The sequence below is a fragment of the Lepidochelys kempii genome, chromosome 4 (genome assembly GCF_965140265.1).
Source record: "Lepidochelys kempii isolate rLepKem1 chromosome 4, rLepKem1.hap2, whole genome shotgun sequence".
Taxonomy (NCBI): domain Eukaryota; kingdom Metazoa; phylum Chordata; order Testudines; family Cheloniidae; genus Lepidochelys; species Lepidochelys kempii.
Genome location: NC_133259.1, coordinates 89,450,110 through 89,476,538, shown reverse-complemented (window position 1 = coordinate 89,476,538; position 26,429 = coordinate 89,450,110). Strand labels below are relative to the sequence as shown.

The 26,429-nt window shown below is 41.5% G+C and overlaps 1 protein-coding gene across 4 annotated transcripts in view; it reads right to left on the bottom strand.

The window, feature by feature from the left end:
* The window catches only part of LNX1 (ligand of numb-protein X 1), a 364,589-nt gene that overhangs the window by 283,648 nt on the left and 54,512 nt on the right, over positions 1-26,429 (bottom strand). For 2 of the 4 annotated variants that reach the window (XM_073342023.1, XM_073342025.1), the window contains one exon: positions 5,566-5,633. The exons of the other annotated variants lie outside the window; for them this stretch is intronic. The gene's annotated coding sequence lies outside the window, so the exon portion shown is untranslated. The remainder of the gene's footprint in view (positions 1-5,565; positions 5,634-26,429) is intronic. 4 annotated transcript variants of the gene reach the window in all.

Genomic DNA, 26,429 nt, shown 5'->3' with positions numbered 1-26,429 from the left:
TTCCCCTCAGTTTCTCATTGCTCCTACCCCTTTTTTGCTGCAGTTGCCTGGGGACCTGCTAGTGGCGTAGAGCCATTGTAGCAGTTCCTATGCCACCGCCCCATCCTATGATCTGTTTACAGGGTGTGGTCAGCAAAGGAGGTGAAACCAAAGCATCCCTTCATGTCAGTGATAGAACTGCTCCTCTTGAGGCCATGAGTAGCAGGACAAGTTAGAGCAGCCCTGGGGTGGCGTGCAGAGTGTCAATAAGGAAGAGTAGTAAGAGACATCGGCAGGGTTGACCTTGAAGATCTGCATAAGGAACTACTACATGATATGGTAGTTGAGAGGAAGCCAGTGGAGGAATCCAAAGTGAGGAGAAATGTAACTTGGTCAGAATGAGGTGCCAGGAAAAAATTTTCAGCAGCACCCTTTTGAGTGGACTGAACCAGTCATCACATTCATGATCAATGCCAACCATCTTGACAGGAAACCCCAAATGCACTGAATTAATTACATCTTTAACATTTTCCTGCTGTACAAATCGCTTTGGACAATTGGACACAAAGCTTAAACAAAACAAGAACTAGGCAGGCTACAGTCACTGCTTTTAAATTAATTTCATATTGTAATAGTGGCATCGCTGGGCCCTCCTTGCTTCTTCCCTGCTGTGCCCACAGACCAGCCGGAGACTTCTGCACTGGTGCAGTCACCCATGCTCTTTATTTACAGTATCTATTCCCATCACCTTCTAGCTACAAAACAGCTTCAATGTTACAGCCTCAGGGACTGCTAGCTCCTGCAGCCAGCAGAGACAAGCTCCCACTCACTCTAATTCTTTAGCTCCTCCCTTTCCTGCCCCCCCCCGGGCTTCTTTCCTGCTAGCCTTTATGTAGCCCCTGGCTAACGAGGCCGCAGCTGTTCCCCATTTGCCAATCAGGCCTGGGCTTACTCAGCCAGCTCCAATCAAGAAAGGGGAATTGAAGCAGTCACAGGCCCACCGACAACAATTCCGGGCCCCAGGGTAGAACAGTCAGTGGGCCCCCATGCACGCACAAACCACGCCCATGCGGACACGGTCCATCTGACATTTGGGCGGCACTGCACCTGCACTGGGTGGTGCCCAGCAACCTGCCGGCTGCACTGCTGGGTGAGCTCTTCCAGCCCGACCAGGACTTCCCCATGCCCTCCTAGTAGAGTTGCCAACTGTCTAATTGCGTACACCTGAAGATCCTTGCCCTGAAGACCTTTGTCCCGCCCCTTCCCTGAGGCCACATCCCTGTCCTGCCCCTTCTGAGGCCCTGGCCCCTGCTCACTCCATTCCCCTCCCTCTGTCACTTGCTCTCCCCCACCCTCACTCACTTTCACCAGGCTGGGACAGGAGGTTGGGGTGCGTGACGGGGGTGCAGGCTCTGGGAGAGAGAGAGAGAGTTTGGGTGCAGGAGAGGGTGTGGGGGTCTAGGCTGGGGCAGGGGTGCAGGAGTGGGGCAGGGGGTTGGTGCTTACCTCGGGCAGCTCCCGAAAGCTACTGGCACACCCCTCTGGCAGTGGCTCCTAGACGGGGGGTGGTGGGGATGTCTCCACTTGCCACTGCCTGCAGGCACCATCCCTGCAGCTCCCAGCCAACAGGAGCTGCAGAGTTGGCGCTCGGGGCGGGCCTGCGTACAGCCCTTCCTGCAAGTGCTAAGCAAGAAGAATTGTTGTTGAAAGTTAATGGAAAATCGGTAACAAGAAAAATACTTCTCTTTCCTAGTAATGTCAAAATTATGAATCACTGAAGAAAAAGGAGGGCTGGTGATGAGGCTAGACAAATAACAGAATACACTAACCCTGAAGAAAACTAATAGCAAAAGGAATGAAAGCAGTGAACTTGGTAATGAGAAACTCCCAGATGGCTGATTGCCAGTTAGAAATGTTGGAAAACCAAATGTGCACCAGAAATATTAGTACTAGGAACCCCTTCAGGAAAAGGATATACAGACCCAATTGAATTGATGGAGAATTTATTACAGAGACCTTGTAACTAAATACTAAAAACGTTCTCTGTTGACGGGCCAGAGTTCCCTGACTCAATGAGAAGACTTCATAATCACCCTAGCAAGGTAATAATGTGGTTGTCTCTTTTGCAGACATCCGGGACAACAGTAGTGCTTATTGCAGCCAGGAAGACAGGAAACATGCTCTACAAGAATGCAGAACTGTTATTTCTCCAAATTTGAGACTAACTATGCAAAATGGCCCGCAAAACTTGGCAGAATTTAAGAGAGCATTCATGAGCGAAGAAACTGATGCCAAAATACAATACCCCACTATACTGCAGGTGGGTTATAGAAGCAAAATATATCTTGTAGGACAAAGAATCTTTCACAAAATTACTAGACAAACTCAGAGCTTAATTCAGCATTCATACCAAGCACAGAACACCTTCTGGGACTACTGGCAGATTTGTGCAAGGCTCAATCTCTGTGTACAAAATAATGCTTAACTGAGATGACAAACAGACCTTCCACTGAGATGAAATATTTGGAGTACTATTATTGCTGAAGCCCAAACTCAGTGTTTATATCTTATTGCTTAATTGGCTAGAGTAAGCCCAGAGATCACTCTCTGATCACTGATAGTTGTATTCCTGCATAGGTTCTTTTTCTTATAGTTGTACAATCCATTCTGAGTTTGGCTTGAAAAAAGTTTGACTTTTTAAAAACGTCTTCATATATATTTGAATGCAACTGTTCACAATGAGCTGCAGATCCCAAACCTTGGAAGTATTCATAGACAGAATGGTACTGGTATTTCCATGGTCAAATCTCTTTGCAAACTCACAGGTAAGATTCAGTTTCACACACCATCACATAGAGTTCAGAGAGGTTTCATGATAGATAGAAAGACTGGTCCAGTGATCAGGACACTAATCTAGGACTTGGGAAACGAGGGTTCAAGTCCCTGCTCCACAGCAGACTTCCTGTGAGACCCTGGGCAAATCGCTTGGTCTTTTTGTGCCTCAGTTAGTCATCTGTAAAATGGGGATAATATTACTTCCTCTTAGGACAATAAATACACTAGCTACTGTACTGCCATGTGATATGACCTTTCCAAATGAACTCAGTTTGAAATGCACTTGTGAACAACTGTCTCAAACAACAGTCAAAGGTATCCTGATCAAGCACAATTTTAGATAAGGAATATTATGCTTTAATGCTCTTTTAACTGTAATTAGGAAGAAAAAGAAACATAGGGCAGAATTTAAGTGAGTTGTGCGTAACTATAGATACACATTTGCACATTACTAACTTATTTGTTATTTATTTACCTACCTACATGTGCATATTTGGTATTTGTGAACAAATGTGGCCAATTAGACACCTAACTGGTTAAGCGCATGTGCAAATGCCTAATTTACATATACTGATCAACTAAGAAGTCGGAAGCACACAAATGTATGACCACAACTGCACCTAACTTTCAGAATCTGACCCATGATGTTATTGTTAATATCAGCATTCTGGAAGTGATCTATCTACAGTGGAAGTTTACTTTTCCCTAAAACCAAGGGTCAGGTGGGGAAGGGGGGAGAAAGAGCAGTGGACTGCTCAGGCTCCACCCACAGAATCAAGATGTTCACAATCCCAGTGTAGCTGAACATGAGCATTTAAAATTATCAACAGAGAAACAGCTTATAATGTTGATGTTTAAGTGGTCCTAATTAGGCTGCAATGTTACCACCCAATTTAGGTGATGTGGTGGTTCCTATATCTCAGAATTATTCTTTCAGGCTACCTGTCTACAGTCAGTTGGAAATAACACTGTATCCATTCATACTCTGAAGCTTGTTTCACAAATCAGAGTGAGAAACATCTGTCAGTTTGAAAATGAAAGCTGAAGTTTTTCAGAAACTGCAGGGTCCACAAGAAAAGTGAGGTATAAAAGTGGCCAGTCCCATCTCAGATCAACCATTGTCTAAGACCAGATAAGCGGATAAGATACTCCAGCAATAAGAATTACTAGCTCTATTGTAGGTCACTACACTTTTGTTGTAAATCTTTTAGATCCTTAAAAACTAGGGCTGTCAAGCGATTAAAAAAATTAATCTGGATTAATCGCCCGATTAAATCAGACTGTTACACAATAATAGAATACCACTTATTTAAATATTTTTGAATGTTTTCCACATTTTCAAATATATTGATTTCAATTACAACACAGAATACAAAGTGTACAATGCTCATATTTATTTTTGATTACAAGTATTTCCACTGTAAAAAAAACAAAAGAAATAGTATATTTCAATTCACCAAATACAAGTATTATAGTGCAATCTCTCTATTGTGAAATTACAACTTACAAGTGTAGGTTTTTTGTTACATAACTGCACTCAAAACAAAAACAATGTAAAACTTTAGAGCCTACAAGTCCACTCAGTCCTACTTCTTGTTCAGCTAATCGCTCAAACAAGTTTGTTTACATTTGCAGGAGATAATGCTGCCTACTTCTTGTTTACGTCACCTGAAAAGTGAGAACAGGCATTCATATGGCACTATTGTAGTCGGTGTCACAAGATATTTACGTGCCAGATGCATTAAAGGTTCATATGACCCTTCATGCTTCAACCACCATTCCAGAGGAAATGCATCCATGCAAATGGTAGGTTCAGCTCGATAACGATCCAAAGCAGTGCAGCCCGATGCATGTTCATTTTTATCATCCGAGTCAGATGCTACCAACAGAAGGTTGATTTTCTTTTTTGGTAGTTCGGGTTCTGTAGTTTCCACATCGGAGAGTGTTGCTCTTTTAAGACTTCTGAAAGCATGCTCCACACCTCATCCCTCTTAGATTTTGGAAGGTACTTCAGGTTCTTAAACCTTGGGTTGAGTGCTGTATCTTTAGAAATCTCACATTGGTACCTTCTTTGCATTTTGTCAAATCTGCAGAGAAAGTGTTCTTAAAATGAACAACATGTGCTGGGTCATCATCTGATACTGCTATAACATGAAATATATGGCAGAATGTGCGTAAAACAGAGCAGGGAACATACAATTCTCTCCCAAGGAGTTCGATCACAAATTTAATTACTGCATTTTTTTAAAACGAGCGTCATCAGCATGGAAGCATGTCCTCTGGAATGGTGCCCAAAGCATGAAGGGGCATACGAATGTTTAGCATACCTGGCAAGTAAATACTGTGCAATGCCGGCTACAAAAGTGCCATGCAAATGCCTGTTCTCACTTTCTGGTGACATTGCACTCCAAAAAAAAACATTTATATAACAAAAAAAAACAACACACACACCTACATTTGTAAATTGCACTTACACGACAAAGACCGCACTACAGTAACTAGTATGAGGCAAATTGAAAAACAATATTTGTTTTGTTTATCATTTTTACAGTGCAAATATTTGTAATAAAAATATATACTTTGTATTGTGTTGTAATTTAAATCAGTAAATATGAAAATGCAGAAAAACATCCAAAATATGTAATACATTTCAATTGGTATTCTATTGTTTAACAGTGCGATTAATCGCGATTAATATTTTTAAATCATAATTAATTTTTTGAGTAAAGCATGTGAATTAACTGAAATTACCTGTGATATATGCCATCATGTGCCAGCAATGCCCCTCTGCCGTGTACATTGGCCAAACCGGACAGTCTCTACGCAAAAGAATAAATGGACACAAATCTGACATCAGGAATCATAACATTCAAAAACTGGTAGGAGAACACTTCAACCTCTCTGGCCACTCAGTAGAAGACTTAAGGGTGGCAATTCTGCAACAGAAAAGCTTCAAAAACAGACTCCAGCAAGAAACTGCTGAGCTTGAATTAATATGCAAACTAGATACCATTAACTTGGGTTTGAATAGAGACTGGGAGTGGCTGGGTCATTACACATATTGAATCTATTTCCCTAAGTTAAGTATCCTCACACCTTCTTGTCAACTCTCTAAATGGGCCATCTTGATTATCACGACAAACGTTTTTTTTCTCCTGCTGATAACAGCTCATCGTAATTAATTAGCCTTTTACAGTTTGTGTGGCAAATTCCTCTGTGTGTGTGTGTGTTCCATTCAATGCATCCGATGAAGTGGGCTGTAGCCCACGAAAGCTTATGCTCTAAGAAATGTTAGTCTCTAAAGGTGCCACAAGTCCTCCTCATTTTTTTTGCGATTGACAGCCCTATTAAAAACATCCTTTTCCATTTTCAGTATACTGTTTCATTCTGAGCATAATGTCTATAAAGATAAAATCGACTTCTTGGGGAGAAAGGGGCGTATATCAAAGCTATTATGGCAGCACAGGACCATATTACAAAAATTAATATATATTTGGAGACTTTTCCCTAGATGAACAAACTATTAATAGGTTTCAGAGTAACAGCCGTGTTAGTCTGTATTCGCAAAAAGAAAAGGAGTACTTGTGGCACCTTAGAGACTAACCAATTTATTTGAGCATGAGCTTTCGTGAGCTACAGCTCACTTCATCGGATGCATACCGTGGAAACTGCAGCAGACTTTATATACACACAGAGAATATGAAACAATACCTCCTCCCACCCCACTGTCCTGCTGGTAATAGCTTATCTAAAGTGATCATCAAGTTGGGCCATTTCCAGCACAAATCCAGGTTTTCTCACCCTCCACCCCCCCACACACAAATTCACTCTCCTGCTGGTAATAGCCCATCCAAAGTGACCACTCTCCCTACAATGTGCATGGTAATCAAGGTGGGTCATTTCCAGCACAGATCCAGGCTTTCTCACCCCCCCCCCCGGGGGGAACACACACACATAAACTCACTCTCCTGCTGGTAATAGCTCATCCAAAGTGACCACTCTCCCTACAATGTGCATGGTAATCAAGGTGGGCCATGTCCAGCACAAATCCAGGCTTTCTCACCCCCCCCTTTTTTTTTTCCCAAGGGACACACACACACAAACTCACTCTCCTGCTGGCAACTCATCCAAACTGACCACTCTCCAAGTTTAAATCCAAGTTAAACTATTAATAATGCAGCAGCCTGTCAATTAGAATTACTAAGAGATGCATCACAAACAGGTCAATGTGTCCAGATACCTCAAACATGTCAAATTCCATTACTAATGTTTTAGTATCAATCCTTCTCTGATTGCTTTTTGCAGTCCACTTCATACTGGTCAGTTTCCTTTTGGGTAAAAACTTTCTTGTAGTTAGTTATTGCATATGGACAAGCATGAATAAAGTGCTCAATACACACTGAAAGTAGTAAGGCGATTGACAAAAGCTATGGTGTAAATTACAACATAATTGAAGATCTCAGGTACACATAAACTTGCAGTCTCATTTCCCAAAACCTTGATCTTCTCCCCTGTTTTCTAGTTTATATGCCAAAAATTTGATATTACGTCACCCACTATACAAACTGGTACATGGAACAGCGCCAAAGCAGCATTAATTTATATTACTATTCTCACCTAAATCTTAACTAGGTTATTCTTTCAGAGAGCACAAATCTTTGTGTGTATGTTGCTCCTGCTGCAGAGGGCCTGCATAGCAGCCTTTCTGATTTTGCCCAATATCTGCAATCAAGGAATAATGACTTCTGCATCATCCCTTCCTCTCTCCACTCATGACTTGGAAATTTACCAGGATCCAGGGCAGAGGTCAGACAGGGAGAATAACTGGGGTGCAAGGCCAGACTACATGGCTGATGGTGGGAGATAGTTTGCTGAGGCCCAGATTGCAGAGGAGATGTGGTATGTTACAAGTTGAGGGTGGAATCAGAAAAATGTACATAAGGGGCAGAGATGAACAAACATCAGTTCTCAAGAGAAGGAGAGTTTTCTCTCTTCTGTAAAAGCTAGAGCCCACTTCTTTGTCAAGTAAACAAACAGGCTAAAATTAAAGCAAAGCTACATTTGCCACATACAAACAAAATTAGATATATGTTGAAAGTGACCTCCAATCAGCATTCCAAGCCAAGTGCTTTCCCCCACAGAAATCAAGAGGTGTTAGGTTTCAGAGGAACAGCCGTGTTAGTCTGTATTCGCAAAAAGAAAAGGAGTACTTGTGGCACCTTAGAGACTAACCAATTTATTTGAGCATGAGCTTTCGTGAGCTACAGCTCACTTCATCAGATGTTTACCGTGGAAACTGCAGCAGACTTTATATACACACAGAAATCATGAAACAATACCTCCTCCCACCCCACTGTCCTGCTGGTAATAGCTTATCTAAAGTGATCAACAGGTGGGCCATTTCCAGCACAAATCCAGGTTTTCTCACCCTCCACCCCCCCACACAAATTCACTCTCCTGCTGGTGCTAGCCCATCCAAAGTGACAACTCTTAAGTGACAAGAGGTGTTAGTTGCTCCTTGTCATAGTTTGCCTACTACTTAGGAAGCCATACTTCCACGTAGCAGAGCGTGACAGAATGTTAATGACAACGTGAAGAAAGCAAGCCACTGCCATCATTTCTGATGCAAGTCAAGATGATTACAAAGTAATGCTCAAATAAATTTGTTAGTCTCTAAGGTGCCACAAGTACTCCTTTTCTTTTTAAAGTAATACTCTGTAGTTCTTCAATGGTGAAGAAGGTGCAATTAGAGCTAATTTGCCTCTCACCCCTCTCTAAGAATCTATACACTGCCACATGGAGGCTCTGGATTAGGAAGAGGCAAATTTCTATACACACCTAAAACCCCAAAATCATCATGATCAGTAGGCCAAACAATGAACTGGCATGGATAGGAACCATTCCCAATCAGTAAAAAGTATCAAAAGACCCTTAACAAATGCAGAAAAAGAAATTAAGGTTGTCAAAGTTCTTTAATTGGTAAGACAACGCTAATGATGAGAAAACTCCACAGGGATGCTCAACTGTGGTCACAATGGGATTCTTTCAAAGTTAAGTCAACATGGCAGAGAAAAAGAATCCATATAACCTTAGGGGCTGGGGCCGTTACAGGCCAGTTCACTCACTGCTGGGAATCTCCTTTCAGTGCAGTTCTGGCAATGTGACACTCCTTTATTTCTCTGTACCCAGGCAGTCTCCTTTAGTCCTCAGCTCCACTGATGGTACACCTACAGCAACATTTCCCAAAGTGGGGGAGGGGGAACACAGGAGCAGTCAGGGAGCATGGAGAGGCAAAGAAGATGTATAAATTAAGATAGGAAGATCTTTAACAACGCATGGTAAGGCAGAAGGATGGCATGATTGGATTCATTTTCCTGAAAGGGGGACTCCGCTTTCAAAAAAAGTTTGGAACACACTGACCCAAAGGATCTCGCGGTATGTTGGAATGTAGTCTCCACTTCACATTTGTCTTATTTTTAAACATTTCTGTATGGCATCATTGTTGCCGAGAAACACTATATATGTTCCATTCTATGCATCTAATGAAGTGGGCTGTAGCCCACAAAAGCTTATGCTCTGATAAATTTGTTAGTCTCCAAGGTGCCACAAGTCCTCCTGTTCTTTTTGCTAGTTGCACTGTCGCCCATTCTGAACAGTAGTACAATTCCTTACTGGTCCAGGCTAAAGTATCTGAATCTTGGCACATGAAGAGCCAGCTTGTTCCCCTTATCCCTTGTTTCAGCACCACAAAGGGACAACTGCAACAATGTTTGTGGGGGCAAAAGGTTTCAGCTAATGGAAATGGAGCCATCAGGATCCACATATTGAGTAGCTGCAGCAGTCCCGCCACCTATTTCCCAGCCAGTCCTGCTCATTCCCTACTGATGCCTGCTGTCTCCCTCTGTGACAAATTCAGGTATAAAATGTACATTGCTGACACCAATTAAGTGCTATAGTGTGAGCTCAGCCAGCAATCAGCAGGGAGCTTATCTGCTAAAGTTTGCAGGTTTAATGTGGCTTCTTCGACAGAATTACTAAAATGCCAGCAAACAAATAGCTGCAATAAAAACAAAGCATATATGATACCTATTATGAGTGTTCATAAAGAATATATCCCTATTGCAACAGAATGGTAGTGGTGCTTATAGATGTAATTCCCCCACCTCCCCCACACGCCCCTAATGCCAAAAATAAAAATATATCATTAAAATTACCTATTAACAATCAGAGGGGAAAATTTTCAAGAGCCTCTTTGAGGACTCTACTTTTGTGTGCACAAAGTTGAGCATATGTTTGCATGTGCCTGCACTTCCTTGCTGGTGCAAACACTAATGCTTATAATCAGTCATGTGCTGGACTATTAAAAGCATACACTCAAAGGCTGCTCCTGCAAAGCATACAGTTTTATGCACATACAGAATCTAAAGATTTACCTCAGGATATACAGTTCTTTGTTTCAATAATCAAACTCTATGCTGACCATAAGATGTGGCCCATGTCTCTTTTCTCCTTTCTTCTGATGCTACAGGCCCCCTCAGTTTATCATCTGTGGAATAAACTCAGTTCCACTTTTTCCAGGAAAGGAGTTTGTTTCTTCGGCTATTTTACTGTCCATTTTCTCACAGGCAGTTTCTTCCACCTGGACAGGTTTCGCTCTCTCCCCCCTCAATTGCCACTCTGAGACTACACCTGCCCCTCTTTATATGTTCTGAAACTAAGATCAGGCTCATGCATGTTCATCTGCTTGCTTTCAGTAGCCTAGCAAAGCCTCACTTTACAAAGTCACTCCAGAAAACGGATGCACTGAAGTGCAGAGCCTCTGAACTTTGATGGGATAAAGCGGATTTTATTTTCAGTGCTCCCAGAAGCACGTCAGAGAGGGCTAACAGTTATGTCAAAGCCATTGATCTAGCTGTGACTCTGCTCTTACGTATCAGGCAGCATATAGCGCTGACATGTGACGCTTGACATTATAAAAACGATCTAAACTATAATATTACAGTCATGAAATGTCACAGAAGAAAAAAAATCAAATCTTATTCCACAAAATTAGTGCATTTTATGAATGTGGAAGTTTTGCAACAGTATAAAAAGGGAGTGTTTTTAATATAATCCCTGTGCTATTCTGGCTCAATAGCAGAGCATTTTCCCCAAGAGCAGTAAGGTAATATTACAATTTCAAATACAAATTTAATGCTCTGTTTGTAAGTAATCATTGCACTGCTATGAATACACATTTTAAGTTGCACAATTAAATAAGTAAATAATGTATCATCAATATTCAAACGATCCATTATTTAAATACACTTTGTGAATCATGCAAATGGATACCTTTAAGACACAGGTGAAATTGTGGAAAAGCAGCATCACTTGCCCCATAACCTCAGCCGTGCAGAACACAATGCCATCCACAGCCTCAGAAACAACTCTGACATCATAATCTAAAAGGCTGACAAAGGAGGTGCTGTTATCATCATGAATAGGTTGGAATATGAACAAGAGGCTGCTCGGCAGCTCTCCAACACCACTTTCTACAAGCCATTACCCTCTGATCCCACTGAGGGTTACCAAAAGAAACTACAGCATTTGCTCAAGAAACTCCCTGAAAAAGCACAAGAACAAATCCGCATAGACACACCCCTGGAACCCCGACCTGGGGTATTCTATCTGCTACCCAAGATCCATAAACCTGGAAATCCTGGGCGCCCCATCATCTCAGGCATTGGCACCCTGACAGCAGGATTATCTGGCTATGTAGACTCCCTCCTCTGGCCCTACGCTACCAGCACTCCCAGCTATCGTCGAGACACCACTGAGGAAACTACAATCCATTGGTGATCTTCCTGAAAACACCATCCTGGCCACTATGGATGTAGAAGCCCTCTACACCAACATTCCACACAAAGATGGACTACAAGCCATCAGGAACACTATCCCCGATAATGTCAGGGCAAACCTGGTGGCTGAACTTTGTGACTTTGTCCTCACCCATAACTATTTCGCATTTGGGGACAACGTATACCTTCAAATCAGCGGCACTGCTATGGGTACCCACATGGCCCCACAGTATGACAACATTTTTGTGGCTGACTTAGAACAACGCTGCCTCAGCTCTTGTCCCCTCATGCCCCTACTCTACTTGCGCTACACTGATGACATCTTCATCATCTGGACCCATGGAAAAGAAGCCCTTGAGGAATTCCACCATGATTTCAACAATTTCCATCCCACCGTCAACCTCTGCCTGGACCAGTCCACACAAGAGATCTACTTCCTGGACACTACGGTGCTAATAAGCGATGGTCACATAAACACCACCCTATACTGGAAACCTACTGATCACTATTCCTACCTACATGCCTCCAGCTTTCACCCAGACCACACCACACGATCCATTGTCTACAGCCAAGCTCTGCGATACAACCGCATTTGCTCCAACCCCTCAGACAGAGACAAACACGTACAAGATCTCTATCAATCGTTCTTACAACTACAATACCCACCTGCTGAAGTGAAGAAACTGGTTGACAGAGCCTGAAGAGTACCCAGAAGTCACCTACTACAGGACAGGCCCAACAAAGAAAATAACAGAACGCCACTAGCCGTCACCTTCAGCCCCCAACTAAAACCTCTCCAATGCATTATCAAGGATCTACAACCTGTCCTGAAGGACGACCCATCACTCTCACAAATCTTGGGAGACAGGCCAGTCCTTGCCTACAGACAGCCCCCAACCTGAAGCAAATACTCACCAGCAACCACACACCACACAACAGAACCACTAACCCAGGAACCTATCCTTGCAACAAAGCCCGTTGCCAACTGTGCCCACATATCTATTCAGGGCCATCACAGGGCCTAATAACATCAGCCACACTATCAGAGGCTCATTCACCTGCACATCTACCAATGTGATATATGCCATCATGTGTCAGCAATGCCCCTCTGCCATGTACATTGGGCAAACTGGACAGTCTCTATGTAAAAGAATAAATGGACACACATCAGATGTCAAGAATTATAACATTCATAAACCAGTCGGAGAACACTTCAATCTCTCTCTGGTCACTTGATTTGTGATCTCAAAGTGACTATCCTTCAACAAAAAAAACTTCGAAAACAGACTCCAACAAGAGACTGCTGAATTGGAATTAATTTGCAAATTGGATACAATTAACTTAGGCTTGAATAGAGACTGGGAGTGGTTGAGTCATTATGCTAAGTAAAACTCTTCCTCCCCCTCCCCCCCAACTGTTCCTCAGACGTTCTTGTTAACTCCTGGAAATGTGCTGGAAATGGCCCACCTTGATTATCACTTCAAAAGGTTTTCTCTCCCCCCACCCCACTCTCCTGCTGGTAATAGCTCATCTTAAGTGATCAGTATCCTTACAATGTGTATTTTTTCATGGTCTGTGTGTATATAAAATCTCCTCACTGTACTTCCCACTTTATGCATCCGATGAAGTGAGCTGTAGCTCACGAAAGCTTATGCTCAAATAAATTGGTTAGTCTCTAAGGTGCCACAAGTACTCCTTTTCTTTAAGACACAGACATTCAGGGCAGTCACTCAGGATTGGGCACAATGCTGCCCTAATGCTCTAGTACTATTCTAACTCTATACCCAGGCTCTCTCTCACATAACTATTAGCATAGTTTTACCAACTTTCCATGTAACCCACCAGACCAACAGTTCTTTGCCTTTCATGCACAGTGTTACCAAGGTCACAAATGACTATACTGTATGTCAAACCAAGTACATGTGTTTGGGTTAGGAAGAAAATGGGAAAAAGTGGAAACAGATTCGGAGACTTGAACAGCTTTAAAGATGCAATCATCATAAGAACAGGCATACTGGGTCAAACTGAAGGTCCCTCTAGCCCAATATCCTGTCTTCCTACAGTGGCCAATGCCAGGTGCCCCAGAGGGAATCAACAGAACAGGTAAATCATCAAGTGATCAATCCCCTGTTACCCATTCCCAGCTTCTGGCAGGATTGTATTTTCCATTAGTACATTAAAATACAATAGTACATTAAAATATTTAATAAGAGCGGTCATTGCACAACACAGCTCTTAAAGAGCTCATACACAGATCTGTATCCCTTTACACAAAACTCTACAAAATAAGATACTACCTTGGAATGCATAAATCTGATCTTAGAAGGAACAGGGGGGAAAATAAATCCCGAGCAGTGGATGAGCATACTGGACCAGATCCTGGACCGTGCACTTCGCACAGTTCACAGCACAAAAAGGAGAAAAGATGGCTTTAAGCCCCGGGGCTGTTTAGGCACCAATTCTATCTCCAGTGTTAAGTGGAACAGCCTCAGGGCTGCTCTACTCTTCACTTGCAGCCAATAGCCTTTAAAAGGGTTTTTCCAGAAGCAGCAACACCGCAATTACACTCCCCTTCCCATGGCCACACCTATACTCTGGAAGCTGGGGGAAGCTGCATGAGGGAATCCTTCAAACTGCAGATGTGCCAGGTTGATCTGCACAAAGTGATGGTAAACAGGCACAAAATAGGTGCAGTGCAGCAGAGAATCTGAGCCATTGCAGTCTATATCAACCTCTGTGAGTATGATAGCTAACACCGGGCAGAACCAACTTCTTAAACCTGCCAGGCTGGCAATGGGAAGGAAGGCAATATAGCTCACTGTTAGTGGAGAGTAGGAACATTATTTTACAGAGCTTAAAGAATTTTGTGAATTCCTCATTTTCCCTCACAGTCACATAAAACCACCACCCTGTGGTAGACGTAATGACTTTTTCTTTGGAAAAGCGATTTGATCAGCAATAAGGTAATTGTTACCAAACAGTAGATGGGATTGTAAACAAAACAAAAAACCACCAACCACCTGAGCTTGTCAGAGTCCTGTCTTCACACAGCTTCTACAGTTGTTTTCATGGCTGGAGCTGCATGAGTGGCAAATTATATGTACCATTTTGCCAGTGCACACACAGCCCAGGAGACAAGTCATCTTAATAATACATTTTCAACCATGTATCCAAGACTTCCCTGAAATATACAGTGTTCTCTGCTCCTCAATTCCATTGGACAGCTGTGGAATGGCAACTACCGCAGAACCTAGGTTTATACCTGGAACTAATGTGACATTGTTGTGGAAATGCTTGAGGAAATTAAGGTTGCTTTCAGTCTGGGGATGAAAATGGGGCTGGATGTAGCAGGAAGCAGAGGGGCAAGACAAATCAAGTGTTGGTTTATTGGCTTGCATGCTTTATTGTGCCATCATTTCTAAGCTTCTAGCTTCAGATGTCAGCAGCAGGTGACTTGCTTGCTGAGTGATTATTAAGGACAGTGTACCACAGTGCAATGCTGTAGAAAGTTAAAAATGGCCCCTTCCTCAACGTAATATCAAAACACCAGGAAAGCATTGGAGAATTGTGACCAGGGTGTTTCAAGCAGACAAGCACAGGATGAAATAAGAAACTATAGTGGCTCAGAAGATGACAGTAAACATTTCAGAGGTTGTTTTTTGTAAGTGAAATGAAGGATGGAGGTGATGACACACAGAGTTAAGACAGACCTAATCAACATTCCTTGTAAAGCATATGGCCCAGTAACTGTTCACTGACTGATCTTGCTGTGTGCCATTGCCCATTATTGTACCAGCATTCTGACTGGCTTTTCATCAGAGACCACTGAGTCTGCCTAATATGTAATGTGTTTTATGATATGGATTATAGCCTTCGAAGTCTTGGACTGGATTTCCTCAGATTTCACAACCATCATATCATGAATTCTTTTCAGTCTGGCTCTCCACTAGTGCAAAACCCAACAGCTCTGACCACAGTCCCCTCTGTTTCTTTAGTTTAAATTATTTAGAGATGAAAGAAACAATCTGAACTCAACACCATAATTGTTACATGTGCAACCCCTTGGAAACTTTAAATGCTGAAAACAGAGATTGGTGAGGCATTGAGGAAAATACATGAGCCAGGTCCTGACTGGATTTGCGAGTCACACCTTATGTAAACGTTTTCTCACTTTTCTGTCTGCTGACATGTTCGAAGCCTGACTAGAAAATCTGGTTGGTCAGATGGAGTGACTTGCTGTTAGTTGTTCCGAGAGGTGTTCAGTGAGTTAGCATGTTAAATTTTGCTGTGTGTAAAGTTGTTTTCCAGGGACACTACAACTTTGTACTTTTCATTTGCATCTAAAGCAGTTCATGGATATTGCAATGAATAAAGAAAAATATTCAGAACTCAGGAGCATAGGTATTCAGATCCCAGCTAAGAATCAGTAGTTAAGTCTGGCAGATTCTGTATTTCTTTGAGAAAGTCAGCTAAACAAGTGACCTTTTTAAAAAAAAAGGCATCTGTTTTAGTTTTATTAATTTTGTTTTGGTATATCAGCAGGACACAAGAGTGTTAAAGCTGGTACAAAACAGTAGCCTACCATCCAGCAGGGCAGACCCAAATGTGCTAGGTGTCAGTTTCAAGATAAATACGGTAATTTGTTGAAGTAAAATTTAGCTTCCTGGATGAACCCCCCCTCCCCCACCTCATTTGGGAGACTATTAACAGCCATGTGGCAGCCATGCCCTGCTGGGACTGGTGGTGATTGAAATGTGTTCGAACAATGGTCAAGGGAGGATGGTAGGGGATGAAAGGAGGAGAGACAGAAATCTTCAATCAAAAAGCTTGTGTCTTACCTTACTACCCCAGCATCTGTGACAATTTGCAGCAGGGCAGACTACCACCACGGGAAGGGAAAACATCCCATTTCAACTGAAGTCTCTGGTCATCCTTATAGGGGCTAACGCAGTTAACTACTTGACTATTTTCTCTCGTTTATTGCTTAGTTTGCAGCACATCTATGGCCCATATATAAAATTAGACAGTTTTAAGGTTTGATAAGAAAAGATCAAATTAAGCATCTGGGGACCTATAGCAGTGGGATGACTACTAAGAAGTTTTAAAACTCCACTCATTTTCATTTTAAAGATTAGAGTAGCTTTCCTTTTTATGTGACTAGAGAGATCTAGGAGTGTCTGTGTTTTGCTAACTCTATGTTTACTGACATATAGACGCTCCCCAGCTTATGCAAGACCCGACTTACCCAAATTCACACTTACGGAAAAAGTTCCATAAGCCAGAAATAGGATTTTTGAGTTGCTGAAATTTTTGCGTAATGTACAGGTATACATTTCCGACTTACGCAAAATTCAAGTTACGCAAAGCTTTCCGGAACGGAACGATTGTATAAGTCGAGGGGTGTCTGTATAAGAAGGCGAGTTCCTTATAAGGTGTACAGTTGGCCACTGGGCACACGAATACATTAATTAATGGAAGAGCTTTTAGTTCTGTCCCAGCTTCCATAACAGGAATTTTAGAAAGGCAATAGAATTTACCATATAACTTTTAAACAGCCAAGGTACATACCCTTCCAGAAACTATGATTATACATTGAAGATGATAAATGAAGTGTGTGCACTCACACACCCCTACCTGCACCATCTGGTCTCATCGTCTAGGTGACGGGGGATTTGAAATTGCTGGAAATATTATGCATTTAAATTAGTGAGGTTTGAGATTTTACCTTAAGATTTAAGCTAAATATTGTTGCCTTAGCAACACTTAATGAAAACAACCAAACAAACTGCGAGGCAGATCTGTTTTCCTTCTTTAATTAATCCCAATCTCAGACCTTGAAGACCTTTCTGACAACTGTTTTAAGGCAACATCATTTATCTTGAGTACTAGATGCCCAGTTAATGGTCTTCACAATATCTAACTCTTTCGCAAGGTCTGTACCCCCACCATTGATAAGATTTAACAATCTGGAATCTGGCTGAAATCTGCCAATGCCATCACAAGTGTAACTGCATACTCAAGAGAGGGAAATCAAAAAAAACCCTACAGGGAATGCTAGGACAGCACCATATGGATTTTTAAAGCCATTTTAGTGGTAAATTGACCCTCATACTTTGACATATGTACAGTAATACATGCCAACGTAACACTGTTTATCAACTTCTGTGTATAGCAGGACTGAGTTACCAGGCTGCACTATTATGATTGCTTTATCTTGTTGTGTCAGACAGGCAGTCAACAAAATCACTTGTCATGTGTGACCTTGTGAACAAAAACAGAAATACCTTTTTCTGCAAAGCTTTACTAGGCATTATGCTATGAAGTGGCGGTACAGCATTCCATATTCAAAAATTAATGGGGATTATTTGTTTATATTTGAAAGCTGTAATGCCAAATAGTGTTCTCAAAATAATTTAAAAAAAAGTAAAATAATGAAACTGGTGATACAATTATTCAGATCATAAACCTACAGTGAAAATATTTCACAAAGTAAAAATACACAAACATTTACAGTTTTGGATGTATCATTAAATACCCTTTTAGTGTAGGCATTTAGCTATTAAATGCCTACTTCCAACTGGACAACTGGAAAACTAAGCAAGGAACTATAGTAACTTGATTTTACAAGATATGTCACAAACCAAGTGGAGCCTTTTATGCTGTATCTCGTTACATTTCTGTCCAGAGAATCATATCATGATGTGTGCAGATTGTTAAAGTACTTAGAAAACAGTAATGTATTACAAATTATTAGTTACTAGATCTAGACAATAATTAGCCACTGAAATATCAAATATCCAAAACACAAGACCTGGTAGTATGGGGGACTTTAAATACCCAGACATCCTTTGGAAAAGTAATACAGCAAAACACAAACTTTCCAGTAAGTTCTTGGAATATACCGGGGACAATTTTTTGTTTCAGAAAGTGGAGGAGTAACCAGGGGGATAGCCATTTTAGACTTGATTCTGATCAACACAGAGGAATTGGTAATGAATCGTAGGTGGAAGGCAATTTTGGGTAAAAGTGATCACCAAGTGATAGATTTCTAAGGAAAGGAAGGAGTTAGAGCAGCAGAATAAGGGCAATGGACTCAAAAACGCAGACTTTAAACTCAGAACTGGCAATGTAAAGTCGCATGGGGAAAAAAGATCTAAAAGAAAAAAGGCGTTCATGCAGTTTCTCAAAGAAATATTAAAAGCATAATTGCAAGCTATCCCAATACAAAGGAAAGATAGCATTCTTCCTAAGAAGCCAATGTGTCTTCATCAGTAGCTCTTTAATTACTTGAAAATAAAAAAGGAATCCTACAAAAGTGGAAACATGGACAAATTGCTAAGGAGGAGTACAGAAGAACAACATAAGCATGTAGGAACAAAATCAGAAAGGCTAAGACACAAAATGAGTTACACCAGGAAAGGGACATAAAAGGCAAGAAGAAGAGGTTCTTTAAATTCATTAGGAGCAAGTCAAAGGAGAGTGTAGGTCCTCTACTTAGTGGGGAAGGAGAGCTAAGAAACGACATCAAGACGACTGAGGTATTTAATGCCTATTTTGCTTCAGTCTTCACTAAAAGGTTCATGGTGAACAGATGCTCAGTACAATATTAAACAACAACAAGAGGGAAGATATGCAAACCAAAACAGGGAAAGAACAGATTGAAGGATATTTGAGTTAGATGTTTTCAAGTCAGCAGGGCCTGATGAAGTCATCCTAGGATACTTAAAGAACTAGCTGAAGCAATCTCAAAACCATTAGCAGTTATCTTTGGGAACTCTGGGAGGACAGGTGAGGTCCCAGGAGACTGGAGAAAGGCAAACATGGTACCCATCTTTAAAAAGTGGAACAAAGACCCAGGGAATTATACCTTGAAAGACATTGCAATAAATTATGAAATAATCAATTTGCAAGCACCCAGAGGGTAACAGGGTGATTAGAAACCGCCAGATTGGATTTTCTCAACAACTACTCATGCCAATCCAACCTAATTTCCTTCTTTCACAGGGTCACTGCCCTAGTGGATGGGGCGGAGAGAACAGTAGATATGAACCATCTTGATTTTAGTAAGGCTTTTGACAAATCTCCCACGACATTCTCATAAGCAAACTAAGGAAATGTGGTCTAGATGTGGTCTATAAGGTAGGTGCACAACTGGTTGAAAGGCCGTACTCAATGGTTCACTGTCAAACTGGGAGGGTGTATACAGTGGGGTCCCACAGGGTTCAGTCTTGAGTCTGGTGTTATTCAATATTTTCATTAATGACTTAGATAATGGAGTAGAGAGTATGCTTAGAAAATTTGCAAACCCTTCACTGGTATCCTCGGCAAGCACCGTGGAGTACAGGATTAGAATTCAAAAAGACATTGACAAATCAAAGAATTTATTGAATTCAACTAGATGAAATTTAATAAAGACAAGTGCAAAGTATTCATTTACAAAGCATACAGTTATAAAATAGAGATTAACTGGCTAGGTGGTAGTACTGCCGAAAACAATCTGGGGGTTATGGTGGATCACAAATTGAATCAGAGTCAGCAATGTGATGCAGTAGTGCAAAAGGCTAATATAATCCTGGGGTGTACTGATAGGGGCGTCATATGGAAGACATGAGAGGTAATTGTCCCACTCTGCTCAATGCTTGTGAAGCTTCAGTTGGAGTTGTGTGTCCAACTCTGGGCACCACACTTTTGGAAAGATGTGGACAAACAGGACAGAGTCTAGAGAAGTGCAACAAAAAAAAAATCAAAGGTTTAGAAAATCTGACCTATGAGGAAAGGCTTAAAAAAAAAAACTGGGCATGTTTAGTCTTGAGAACAATGGGGGAGGAGGACGAGAATCTGATAGTCTTCAAATGTGTTAAGGGCTGTTATTAAAGAGGACTGATCAATTCTTCTTCATGTCCACTGAAGTTAAGACAAGAAGTAATGGGCTTAATCTGCAGCAAGGGAGATTTAGATTAGATATTAGGGGGAAAAAAAACCTTAACTATAAGGGTAGTTAAGTTCTGGAATAGTCTTCCAAGGGAAGTTGTCGAATCCCGATCATTGGAAGTTTTTAAAAACAGGTTGGACAAACAGCTGTCAGGGATGGTCTATGTTTACCTGGTCATGCCACAATGCAGGGGGCCGGACTTGATGACTTCTTCAGGTCACATCCATCCCTACCTTTCTATGATTCTATGAAAACTTGTAGGTCTCAATTCATCCTCAGTAAAACTTCTTGACATCTATGGAGTTACACCAGGAAAATCATTTAGCCCAGTTTGCCTTGGAAAGTGAAGATTATAAGATTTTCATTTTTATGAAATTATACATACACACACACACACAATAGTCTTTCTGGTAACCCAAACTGAAGATAAAATATAATTAAAAACATTTTTTCCTTAATTTCCTTATTGCTATCATTAAAGAATAGGTTTCAGAATCAATATTTTACTGCTTTAACAAAAAATAGTTGCCTTGTCTTCAAATTTATGTATAATATTAATGCTCATAAAACTAGTTATCAGTGTTTCAGACATTTGAATCAAACTGAGACAAAGCAGAACACTATAAACTTCAATCTGATGCAATTTAAACTCAATTTTGTTCTATTTTTTAACCCAAATACTCTTATGGTTGGGACAGGCAGCAGAACAACAAATAATGGACAAAAGAGGGCGCTGTTTTGCTACATCTTATCTCACAGAAGGCAGCTTTGTTTCCACTACAGTGCAGTTGCAGTTCAGAGCAGCTTCCAGCATTTCATAATACAGGAAATAGCGATTATGTAGACTGTAGAAGATTAGATATTGACCTCTGCTGTTACAAAAAGAACAAAAACAAAAAATCCAAAAGAAAAAAGAAAAACCTTTCAAAAAAATCCTTCCCTTTTCGTACTAATACAGTTGCAGATTTTCCTCTCTTTCACTAATTATACACATTAAAAATTCACCTTTTTATAGTTCTCTGTTCATTATCAGAATGAAAGAAATACTTAGGACAACATTCTTTCCCAGAGGATAACAGGGTGATTAGAACCCATTAACTGGAAGTAATTCATGTACAGCTGAGTGCAACATCTGGCCATAAGAAACTATTTACTCATTATCCCATCTTTACTCAGGCCAGAGGATATATTGCCCGAATAAGGTCTTGGTAAAACTGTACCATTTGGCCCCCTATATCTACATTTTTAATAACCCAATTACATAGGAGGCACATGCTTTATATGCCATATGGGGAGCTACTTGTATTTACTTATACCTAAAACAGACCACATATGCATTGCATGGGTGTAACCAGCCTAAGTAGTATTTTCCAATTCATGGATATGCTGCAGTACAGCCACAGCAAAGACACATACAACATTTCCACAAGAGTGCTGTTGTGAGGTGGGATTACAGCAGAAATTGGGGGCAGACAGAGAACACACAGTACATGGCATACTACACCCTTGTAAAGCCATGTTTTTTCCTGACAGACTATCCTGGCAAAGGATAGAGAGTTAGAGGGGCCACAACAACACAGCTGGCAGTAGGATTTACCCGACAGAGGGAAGCCCAGGAACAGTGACTTATTTTTTCTCCAGATTTGAAAAACCTGGAATCAAACAAATGAACAGTCAATGAATAAATTCTTCTTGTGACAACTAAATGGTGCAAGTTAGAAAATGAATGAGCAGACATCTAAAAGAACAGATGTGGAGAAAGCCAGTGGATGCGCAGTTGATGACACTAGATTTTCCACATATTGACATTTGTGCACACAAAATGTATTATCACCAGTATTCATACTGTGGGTTTGAAAACGTAGGGCCCAGTCCTGCACCATTGAGGACAAAGGAATTTTTGCCTTTGACTGCAGTGTGTGCAAGACTGGAGTTTTAAAGAATCAGATTTGAGGCCCCAATTCAATAACGCAGTTAAGTGCCTTCTTAAATCCACTTTTATTCCACAAAGCACATAACCATAAAAACTTAATGTTAAGCACATGCTTAAGCACGTTTAGATGTTTGACTTACAGGGATAGACTGCTAATTCGGGGCCTGATGGAGAACATGAATTTTGAAAGCAGCAGGAAAAACACTTCATGCAGAATATAGCAGCTGCCCCTTCCCCCAACAGCCTTCTACTCTCCTCAAAAACTACCACACATGGAGAAAGCAAGACACTGAAGCAGCACTTTTCCTTGGACTATATATCTCTATGGATCTATCTGTAGATAATTTTTATTTGTATCCATTTGTTTTTATTTGTGTTTTTTGAAATTTGCCAATGAGCTCTCCATGCAAAGTTCAGGTTTTTTTTAAAAAAAAAACACCCTACATCCTACAAAAATAAACCATAACAAAAAAGTTTTGATGTTATAATCTACCTACTTTAGGGACGTATACAACCTCCCCTGCATCATCACTGTAATCTAAGTGCCTCATAGGCTAATGTATTTATCCTCACAACAACCCTGTGAGGTAGAGAAGTAGTATAGACCATTTTACAGATGGGGAAACTGAGGCACAGAAGGGGTTAAATGACTTGCCCAAGTTCACAAGAAAGTGTGGGACACTGCAGGGACTTGAATCCAAGTCCTAGGCTAGTGCCTAATCACAGGACTATCCTTCCTCTCTATTTTATGGTAGACAAAATAGATCTTTATTTGAATCAAAATATTAATGGGAAATCTTGCTCTTTTCATGCTAAAAAAGTGGATTGGTAAGAATAATCTAATCTAATTTCTCCTCCTGTGCTATCAGATATCCCTCTGACCCTATAAATATTCAACTTCCCTGCAGCCTCTGACTGCAACTTGGCACCTCAGTTTTTAAGCTGTGCAAAACCAGAGTAAGGATATCCCAGAACAACATATGGATGCTTATATTATTCCCTTCTCCTACTAGAGTCTGATCTTCAGTCATTGCTCAGACAGAACTCTTATCAAGGGGCTGGGACAGGGTGAAGGGGATATTTATTTTTGTGTCATCAGGCCAATCAGGCTAATGACCCATTGCAATTAGGGTCATTATTTTCCCTTTTTTTGGGGGGGGGGGAGATAGGGGAGAGATATGTGGGCATAAAGGAGAGGGATTAAAAATGGGGGCACCAGGGCAAAAGGGGAAGAGAAAGATATACGTTTTAAAATATTGAAGGTTTCTGGGAAAATATAATTAGTTTTCACTCAACTAATATATCACTCATCCCAGTCTTTATAACGTTCCAGGTTTTCTCCCTGACGGGGCTTCATGTTTCCCTTGTTGGACTATTGAAAGAGGAGGTGAGACAGGGTAGGTGAGGTAATATCTTTTATTGGACCAACTTTTGTTGGTGGAAGAGACAAGCTTTCAAGCTACACAGGGCTCTTCTTTAGGTCATTTTCTCTATATGCATTCCTTTAGTGAAAGAACTGGTGTTATTTTGACACATCAGGATGTGGAAACACCCAAACACATGGACAAAGAAAAAGCCAACAGAAGAGCAGGTTGAAAAGCAGAAAAATAAAAGTAAAAAAAAATAATAATCCAAAGTCTGGGGAAGACCATATCAACAAGGGGGAGGGGGAAGGAAGAGAGAAACCAACACGGATAGAAAGGATATGTACCTCATCACTAGTATTCCCAAAGAGAATCTTTGCTGTTCCTATTTGAGGTCAGGACACATAGAAAAACAAACCTACATATGTAACAGATTACTACAAACACAAGGGAAGGGTGTGGATCATAGCAATCAAAAGCCAAAAAGATATATGATGCTTCAAGCTAACATAGAACAAGAATACTTAGCACACACGTTGAACCTCTCACATGAGGAAATTACTATAATTTTGATAATTTGTTAAGGGCTGACAGTGCACTCGGAGTTGTGCAAAACATAAATAAATCTAGTTCCTTCCTCCTCAGAGACAATAAGCCAAAAAACAGTGTTACGAAACCAAAGGCCAGGTCTACACTACACACTTCCTTCAGTATGACTACGTCGCTCAGGGATCTGAAAAATCCACACCCCAAGCGATGTAGATATATCGACCTAACCTATTCACCCCCCACGTAGACAGCATTACGTGGGCAGGAGAGATTCTCCCACCAACATAATTCCACCTCTGAGAGAGGCAGTAGCTAAACTGACAGGAGAGCTCTCTCCCTTTGGTTTAGAGCTTCTTCAATCAGAAGCATCGCTGGCGCTGATGCAAGTTTGTAATGTAGACCTGCCCTAAGTCTCACTACTTTTTTGTAAGGTCACTAAACAGTATTCCCTTTTATAAAACGATCAAAGGCGAAGGCACCAATACATTAATTTTTCCAAGATACCGCAACATGCTAGCATCCAAAATGAGACACAAGGCTCTAAGCTCTATGCTTTAACTACCAGAAAATGCTACCAATTCAGAAAAACTGAATGACAGTCTGCCCTATCTGTTTAGCCCCACTGAACTGAGTGGGGTTTGAAGATTTAAGTGAGGGAAGAATGTGGCTGTGGGATTCTGTTTTTCTAGTTAGTGAATTACAATGCTTGGAGGTATTGTAGATTTAAAAAACAAAACAAAACAAAAACAAAACAAAAAAACCCCACCACCAAAACCAGCATCTGGAAGGCACTTATTTAAGGGTTTTTAGACATGTTATTTCCAACTTTATGTTCCCATTACTGTTACCTTATCTTCCCTCCCCCAGTCCCACCCACACTATTGTCTGCCACACTATTATCTGCTACACCCACCTCTTGTATCTCATTTTAATCTAGATTTACTCTTCCTGGCAGGGACTGTCTCTTACTACAAGAGAAGATGTGATTTTTAAGCCATACCCTGAAGGCGAGGTGCTGCCTCAGGAAGAGTATCAGAAAGAGACCGTGCTTGTGAGGTTCAGTCTCACTCTCTTCCAGGGCTATTCTTTGCATGTGTAAGCAGTGTCAGGATGAGCTCCACCCTGACATCTGGTGGTGAAGTGTGGCAAGTTGTGGAAAAGAACTTCAGGGGCCGATCTCATTTGCATAGGCACACCACCCCGCCTAGAATGAGGCCATAGCTGCCCAAATGGTCACTTTGGCTGCTGTGGAATCCACAGTGTCTCTGTTATTGGGGCAGGAAGAATAAATTGTTATTACCCTGATTATGGGAACTGTGCTTGGAACTGTACTTGGCCTTTTGTTATGATGGAGGGACTCACCATCAACTAAGTAGCACTCGCTAGGCAAGGGGCATGGGTTTTAAAACTCTGTGACTGGAGAGAGGCGGGGGACAAGTATTAATACTTGGTGGCATGGGCCCCTTGGTGAGGGCCTTACATGCTAATTGTACTTCCTCCTCTCTCCACTGTGGAATATCAGAGCTAATTTTGATTCCATTAGGAGTCTAGTTACAGGCTGCTGAGCTCACTTTGGGCTAATAGTGCACCAGCGCTGAGGCTCCCCTACTGCAAGCTGAATTCACCAAAGAGCTGAACTGACTAAGAGCTGAAATCACTGAGTGTTGTGTTAAGTAGTGGGGGAGCCTGAAGATATATTGTGGAGCAGTTTGTGGGACGGCTGGAGTGCCTTGTGGACAGGCTGGTGGAGCAGTTCGTAGGACGGTGGGAGCTGCTGGTGGGACGCGGAGCAGTTCGTGGGACGGTGGGAGCTGCTTGTGGGCCGCGGAGCGGAGCCGAGCGAAGGAGTTCGTGGGGCGGCTGGCGGAGCGGAGCGAAGCGAAGGCCTATGGAGCTGTGGGGTGGTCAGCTTCAGATCATGTAAGGTGCCTCTTACCCCCATCCCATCTCCACCCAGGTTGGGAGGTAAAGCTCCGCAGATAAACTTTTGAACTCTGGGG